Genomic DNA, 8,771 nt, shown 5'->3' on the forward strand with positions numbered 1-8,771 from the left:
CAAGGAGTAAGCATCTTTTAATTTCATGGCTGCAGTCACCATCTGCAGTGATTTTGGAGCCCAAGAAAATAAAATCTGACACTGTTTCCACTGTTTCCCCGTCTATTTGCCATGAAGTGATGGGACCGGATGCCATAGGAGTTGATAATTATGAAAGCTAGGTGACAAGTACCATTGTTGTTGTTGTTCAGCTGCTCAGTTGTGTCTGACTCTTTGCGACCCTATCAACTGCAGCATGCCAGGCTTCCCTGTCCTTCACTATCTCCCGAGTTTGCTCAAACTCATGCCCATTGACTCCGTGATGCCATCCAACCATCATCATCCTCTGTGGCTTTCCTTATACTGTTTTGTCTACTTTATATATATTTGACACTTTCCATAATAAAACACTTTTTAAACTATAGTATGATATATAGAATAATATATCTAAATATATATGTATATATGGCATGTAATATATAATTTATCTAATATAAAATATATAAACTATTATATGACTTTCTGGAGTGCTTAGAATCAGAATGTGAATGACAGGTGAATTCAACCCACAGAATAAGAATTCTGCCACAACAGTCCTTCAACAGTGTTTTCAACCCTCTGAGTGAAATGCCAATGCGATTTCATGAGTCAAATCAACGGTCTTTATAACAATATTTTATGTGTACTATCCTTGAGGGTCATATTCTTGAAAAGAATTAGATAACTAAGAGAAGGAAAGAAAAACTTGTAACATCTCAGTTGTTTAACTAATTTGGAAGGAAAATAAGCAAAAGTGTTTTTAGAGCCAACTTGAACATTTGGTGTCCATGGAGAAATGAAAACACTGAATTGAGATTGTAGATACAAGGCAAACAACACTATTTACCGACTGGGGAACCACGGCTGAGCAGTCACGTGGCAGGTGCTGTAAGTGGGCTCACCCGGTGTGCATACAAGCCATGTGTTTAATACAAGTATTTATGTTGAGTGATTCCATAAATACAGAGTTTATGAAGAACTGGGGCTTATGAGAGTGTTTACATAATAACAAATACCTGATGGAAAATTTAACTTATAATCAATTTTGGTGTTCCTGAACATCTGAACTTTGCGTACTTTGTAGTACTTCTGTTCTGGTGTTTACTGGATGCTTATACTGCCCCAGGCCCCACTCTGGGAACCGGAAAACCCAGAAGCAAAATGAGCAAGTTCTTGCCTTCATGAAGCTTATATTCTAATGGAAAAAGATGATCAACATAATAGAAGTTAGAGATGTATGTGTTGAGGAACAAAATAAACAGGGCTGAGCAGGAAGTACAGGAGTGGGCAGGTAGATGGGGGAACAGTTGTCGTTTTTATAAAGAGAGCTTGGCAAAGGGGCCTGGCTAAGGAGACTTATGATTCTGTCAACACGCAGACATTCAGGGACAGAATGCCATGCAGAGAACAGTGAGTCCCAGGCACTGAGGTAACAGCATCCCTGAGGTGCTAGAGGACACCAAGGGGGCCATGGGTCAGGAGCGGAGTGAGCAGGGGAAAGAGGCGGAAACGAAGTGGTCAGACCAGGAAAGAGGTCTGAAAGTTCTCTCCACCCACACTGGGAGCTCGGCAGCAGCAAAGACTGCTTGTTAAAGTGGTTGGGGTGAGTGGAAAATGTAAAGTCCTTGGCCACCGCCTTAGTCCCTGATGGGACCACTGAGAAGAGTCTAGAAGGCTGAGGTGGAAACTGTCAGCTCAGCAGTGAGAGGCTGTCCAGGCAGCCTACTCCCCACAGCTGAGCTTGAGGTCTTTCTGGAAGCTCACATACAGACACAAGCAGAGCCTCCTTTCAATAAGTAAAATATTCAGGTTTCTCATGGTCATGGGAAGAGAAAGAAAGAGGAAAAGAAAAAAAAAAAAGCTCCAATACTTTGGCCACCAGATGTGAAGAGTCAACTCATTGGAAAAGACCCTGACACTGGGAAAGATTGTAGGTAGGAGGAGAAGGGGATGACAGAAGATGAGATGGTTGGATGGCATCACTGATTCAATGGACATGAGTTTGAGCAAACTCCAGGAGATAGTGAAGGACAGGAAAGCCTGGCATGGTATAGTCTCTGGGATCACAGAGTGAGACACGGCTTAGTGAGTGAACAACAATGACAGTTCACACTTAAGGTTTTACCCCTTCTTTGGCTAAGCCCTGCTATGAGCTTAGAAGCCTCCAGGGAATGAGGTGGGCAAGCCCAGCTGGCTTTTCTCTCTTTAGCACCCCCTCCATCATTTACTAAGTGTAGCCTGAAGGGAGAAGGGATTAGAAGGAGGAAGTTCCCATCCAGTGAGGAGTGGGGGCCTCCCCGCCTGGTGATTGTCTCAGAGGCGGGGCTGATAGTTTACAGTCAATTGTGTATTTATGGCCTCAGAGGAGAGAATTTCAATCCAGGGCCAGAGACAAGGCTTGATCACTCAAAGTTTTGTGTAGCAGAGTTTTACTCCAGTGCAAAAGGAATAGAGAAAGCTTCTGACATAGACACCAGAAGGGGGCAGAGAGTGCCCCACTCACTAGTTTGGGTGGGGCTTTATATACTTTTTCAATTGGTTACTAACAATAGAAAGGTCTTACCAGACCCACTCCCACAACTTGAGTATTAAGATAACAAGATTGGTCAAAAGGTTCCTATTAAGGAGAAGCAGGTCCTATTGTCATATAATCATTAGTATAGAGCTTAAGGTAAAACATACCCTGGAGCTAGATGGGTGAGGAGAAGGAGGCACTCCCCTCTGCACAAAATTTAATGAGGCACCCCTAAAGTGCAGTAATTAAAATAAAAGTAATATCTTAGTGGAATTATATAAAAAACAGAAATTAATGCAAAAAACCTATGATGAATGAGCTCTCCCATCCTTCACAGCTGGTCTAGGACAGGGGTGATAGGCACCTGTGGCTTTGCTCTGCAGCTTTGAACCGCTGAGGCAACAGAGAGCTGATTGAACAGCATGCTCTCGGACCATGTGTGCGCCTGCAGCCCACAAATCTGTCAGACCTGCCATTCAGCACCTCTGTGACCAAGTCCTTCCTCACCTTGCCAACCTGGTGTGCCTCTCACTCTTCCAGATCCAACTCAAGGATTCTCTGCTTCATGAAACCTTGTGGACAGTGTTTGTGTCCCTCCCAAATCCCTATGTTGAAATCCTAACTCCTGAGGCGGTAGAATCTTTGACAGGCGATTAGGTCATGAGAGTAGAGCCCTCACGAGTGAGATTAGCACTTCTATAAGAAGAGGCGCCAGCAAGCTTTCTTCTTCCCCTCCACCAAGTGAGGAAACCATTAAGAAAGCTCTCACCAGAACCCAATCCACTGGTGCTTTGACTTCTCAGCCTGCAGAACCAAGAAAATATCAATTTCTGTTGTTTAAGTCATACAGTCTATGGTATTTTTATTGCAGCTTGAACTGACTAAGACAGTGACCCAGCCTTTTCCCTTTTCCCAGAAGTTACTAATTCCATTGCATCACCCTCATATCTCACTCACCCTGATTTGCATCTCTCCAGTAAACCATGACATCCTCTAGATCACAAAACCTTTCTTCCACTTCTTCAAGACCCTGCAGAATATCTGGAGCATAGTAGATACCTAGAATTTTCTCTCAACAATGTATTTTGGACATTATTATGTTTTTTTTCAACCATCTAATCTATTTTGTTTTACTGATGTACCACAGTTTGTTAAACAATCTCCTAGAGGTGTTTAAGTTTTTCTAATCTTTTGCTAGAAAAATCACGCTGCAATGATTTTTGTTATGCTGACATCACTTTGCACATGAACAGTGTTTGATCAACGATTCAGAGACAAGGAAGAATCACATTTGAGATTTTGTTCAAGTTTTATGTTTTGCTGAAACATCATAAACTTTTAAATTCTCACTATGTAGCACACCCTTTAGCATTTTTCTTTCTTCTTCTGCATATGTCTGACTCATAGAACTAATTATTTAAATCCTAAAATAGCTTTGATAGATACAAACAAGTTGAATGTCAATGGCATCTGTCCCTTCATCCAGTTTTTTTGGTGAGGACACCCAGTGAAGCTCAGCATAAAATTAATGAAAAAAGAAAAGAAGAGAAAACACAAAGCCATGACTCTAATGCATTTACTGCTGAGTGGCTCTTCTGGGACTGATCAACTGCATAGAGCTTTCTGAGTATTACTCTGCAGATTTAAGGAATAGAAGCACATGAAAACAATTACACAGGAAAAAAAATCAAGGAAAGTTAAGAGAATTTTTAGGATAACAAAATGAAGCAAAAACATAGGTTTAGAAACATCTTTGAAATTCAAACTAGATTTCTTGAATTATTTTGGAATAACTGAGGGCTGATGGGAAGAACCGCACATCTCGGACACAAATCTGCCTTCCAATTCACTGCTGTTTTGTAAGAGATTGTGTGTGTGTTTATAAAATACAATGTTAAAAAAAAAAAATCAGGCCAACCATTTATAAACAAATCTTCCTAAATTCCAATTTTCTGACAAAGTATGTCAACTCAGAATGTCAAAGACCAAGTTAATTAGCTGAAGGCTGACCTCAGAGGATACTCATTAGGCCAAGTGTTTCCAACTGCACATTGCAAAGTGACGGAAATGGACGCCTGAACACCCGTGTTCTGCACTGAACACCCGTGTTCTGCACTCCTCCGGGTGTTCACCCTCAGCAGGCTCCTCAAAAATGCAACTGTAGCAGATATAACCTCTCATTTAGGGGTTGTTATAGACCTTTCTCCAGTCTCAGGCCACAGATGGACTGCTGAGTTCCACCCAGAAGAAAAATTTCTGCAGCGCTTGCTTTCCTGGCCCTCAGGTGAATGAACATGGTCCAGTAGGCTCACAGCGCCCTGCTGACCTTGAGCCTTCATTGTGAGCCACGTGACACACGTTTACGAGGCCTATGACATGTAATGCCTCAGCGTGGGCTACGGTGGGAGCCTCTTTGCAGGTAAATACATCCATCAGTCACTTCCTGGCACCCCTGGACTGGGACCCTTTCCCTGGATAGAAAAAAAATAGATTCCTGCCTTCTTCCTGTTATCCTTTTCATTTTCCTCTTTCATTTTGTTTTTCTGTGATTTCTAACTCCAGCCCTCTCCTGTCTGATGCACTAAGGCACATGCCACCCTGGGAATGTTATGTCATTGCTAGAAGGGTTAGTTCCTATCATCTTTCCTCCCATCCTAAACCAAAAGAAGCTAATGCTGTTGCAAAAAAAAAAAAAAAAAATCTAAAGCTTGCATATTCATAAAGACAGTCTAAAATGACATATGAGACACTTAAGCAGAGTTTACCTATTGGATGGGTATAGAAACTGGACAATTTGGGGGAAAAGATGGGAAGGATAACTTTTGTTGCATATATTTTTGAACTGCTAGTTTTTGAGCCATATACATTATCTAGTCAATGAAAGTATAATACAAAAATAAATAAGAAATATATCTAGAAAAAAATTACTTGTTGCTACTCAGATCTCACTTTTCCATGGAGAAAATAATATAATAGTTCTATTTTGTTTTATGTATATTCAGTTCAGTTCAGTTCAGTCACTCAGTCATGTCTGACTCTTTACGACCCCATGAATTGCAGCACGCCAGGCCTCCCTGTCCATCACCATCTCCCGGAGTTCACTCTGACTCACGTCCATTGAGTCAGTGATGCCATCCAGCCATCTCATCCTCGGTCGTCCCCTTCTCCTCCTGCCCCCAATCTCTCCCAGCATCAGAGTCTTTTCCAATGAGTCAACTCTTCGCATGAGGTGGCCAAAGTATTGGAGTTTCAGCTTCAGCATCATTCCTTCCAAAGAAATCCCAGGGCTGATCTCCTTCAGAATGGACTGGTAGGATCTCCTTGCAGTCCAAGGGACTCTCAAGAGTCTCCTCCAACACCACAATTCAAAAGCTTTAATTCTTCGGCACTCAGCTTTCTTCACAGTCCAACTCTCACATCCATACATGACCACTGGAAAAACTATAGCCTTGACTAGACGGACCTTTGTTGGCAAAGTAATGTCTCTGCTTTTGAATATGCTATCTAGGTTGGTCATAACTTTTCTTCCAAAGAGTAAGCGTCTTTTAATTTCATGGCTGCAGTCAACATCTGCAGTGATTTTTGGGCCCCCCAAAAATAAAGTCTGACACTGTTTCCACTGTTTCCCCATCTATTTCCCATGAAGTGATGGGACCGGATGCCATGATCTTCATTTTCTGAATGTTGAGCTTTAAGCCAACTTTTTCACTTTCATCAAGAGGATTTTTAGTTCCTCTTCACTTTCTGCCATAAAGGTGGTGTCATCTGCATATCTGAGGTTATTGATATTTCTCCCGGCAATCTTGATTCCAGCTTGTGTTTCTTCCAGTCCAGCATTTCTCATGATGTACTCTGCGTAGAAGTTAAATAAGCAGGGTGACAATATACAGCCTTGACGTACTCCTTTTCCTATTTGGAACAAGTCTGTTGTTCCATGTCCAGTTCTAACTGTTGCTTCCTGACCTGCATACAGGTTTCTCAAGAGGCAGGTCAGGTGGTCTGGTATTCCCATCTCTTTCAGAATTTTCCACAGTTTATTGTGATCCACACAGTCAAAGGCTTTGGCATAGTCAATAAAGCAGAAATAGATGTTTTTCTGAAACTCTCTTGCTTTTTCCATGATCCAGTGGATGTTGGCAATTTGACCTCTGGTTCCTCTGCCTTTTCTAAAACCAGCTTGAACATCCGGAAGTTCACGGTTCATGTATTGCTGAAGCCCAGCTTGGAGAATTTTGAGCATTACTTTACTAGCGTGTGAGATGAGTGCAATTGTGTATATTAGTTTTGACAAATAAGTTTTTCTTTTTACTGAAATGACCATAAATATGAATTATACTGTATCTGAATTATAGTATAAGGCAATAAATTTTTTAAAATGTCACTTCAACTTTCCTTTCTTATTCCATCCAGTGTGTAATAAAAATTTCCTGAGTGAAATGTTAATGTTTGCAAAGTGCTTTCAAGTTTGCAGAGTCCTTCACATGCTCTGCCTAATTACGACATTCACAGAAGCAGCCTGGCACAATTCTTTTTACTTTGCAGGTGAGGAAATGAGTTCTGACTTGTTCAAGGCCACAGAGCAAGCCAGTGGCAGAACTAGGATTTGAATCCAGTTCTCTTGGCTCTGAATGGTGCCTTAATGTTTTCTCTAATTTCAGGGTAAAATTCATACATGGAAAATTTTAATTCAGCTTGCTGCTGCTGCTGCTAAGTCGCTTCAGTCGTGTCCGATTCTGTGCGACCCAGTAGACGGCAGCCCATCAGGCTCCCCCATCCCTTGGATTCTCCAGGCAAGAACACTGGAGTGGGTTGCCATTTCCTTCTCCAATGCATGAAAGTGAAAAATGAAAGTGAAGTTGCTCAGTCATGTCTGACTGTTAGCGACCCCATGAACTGCAGCCCACCAGGCTCCTCTGTCCATGGGATTTTCCAGGCAAGAGTACTGGAGTGGAGTGCCATTGCCTTCTCCTTAATTCAGCTTGAAAGACTAGAAAGGAAAATGAAAAATTTAAATAACTACCCTTTTGACAGCACCATCGTAGCTCAAACATGCTGTATTTTGCACTTCACTGTTTCCTGCTACTCGTAGGTCTCCAGTGTGTTGCCCAGGAATGCTCATCACCATCTCAGAATCCAAAGTGGGAATATTTATAGCGCCTCCTGACTTTGAAAGGACTTCAGAGCAGAGAGCTGAAAATAGTTGGTCTGAATGGGAAATGAAAATCAAATATTCTCTTATTCTAAAGGGCACTGTGAACAAGGATTAATAATGTAAGATGCAAGACATGCTGTATAGCACTGAAAAAATATGATGCCTACATATTTAGTTTAAGGGAAAATGGTAAGTTGGATTTTTATGTGTGTAACATATTATGAAAAACTGTGAAGAAAGGAGAATTTCACTGATGTTGAAATTTATGGGTTTTTTTCCCACTCCCACAAGCAATTACCATTTTAGCAGAAACTGGAGAAAACTAAACATTTATTTATATCATTTAACTGTTCCATTTTGTCTTGTCATCATCTTTTGGTTGAATACAACTGAGTTATTAATTGAGAAAGTCTTAACAACCTAACTTCAGGGATTAAACATACACGCATACATGTGCTATCATTCCATAGTGTAGTTGTTTAAGAATTCTGGAATCAGGATGCCTTGCTCAAGCTCTGTCCTGATACCTCCTCCCTGGGAGACTTTGGGCAACTAACTCAAACTCTCTGAAGACTCACTTCCTACCTTAGAATTATGTGACAATCAAGTAAGATTATGAATTTAAAGTGAAAGTATACTTCTTGAAACACTGCACTGATTTGTTCACGGAATACATTCAACTAATTCTTACCAGGTCCTGTTATGTTCAGGCCTCGAATCCAGCCCTGGAGAGACAGCAATGAACAGAACAGCAACCCCAGCCCCCAGGAGTTTACCTTCTCTGAAGGGAGACAGGAAATAACAAATAAGGTAAGTGCTACTGAAAAAAATAAATGGAGAGAGAGGAGAGAATGTCAGGGGTACAATTTTAAGTACATTGATTAGGGAAGACTATGCTTAGAAAGAATGGCTTTCCTAAATATTAGTTGTTATTATGATCATAATCTATTATTCTACATTCACTTATCCCATTTGCAAGTCTTTGTGAGCAGACGGACGAATTTGACACTGTTGGTGGCAAACAGAAGATAATCAGACACACACCATCACCACAGCTGCACTCATCCCACTTCTCTGCAAATAATT

Source organism: Oryx dammah, unplaced genomic scaffold (assembly GCF_014754425.2).
Source record: "Oryx dammah isolate SB20612 unplaced genomic scaffold, SCBI_Odam_1.1 HiC_scaffold_4, whole genome shotgun sequence".
NCBI classification, from domain to species: Eukaryota; Metazoa; Chordata; class Mammalia; order Artiodactyla; family Bovidae; genus Oryx; species Oryx dammah.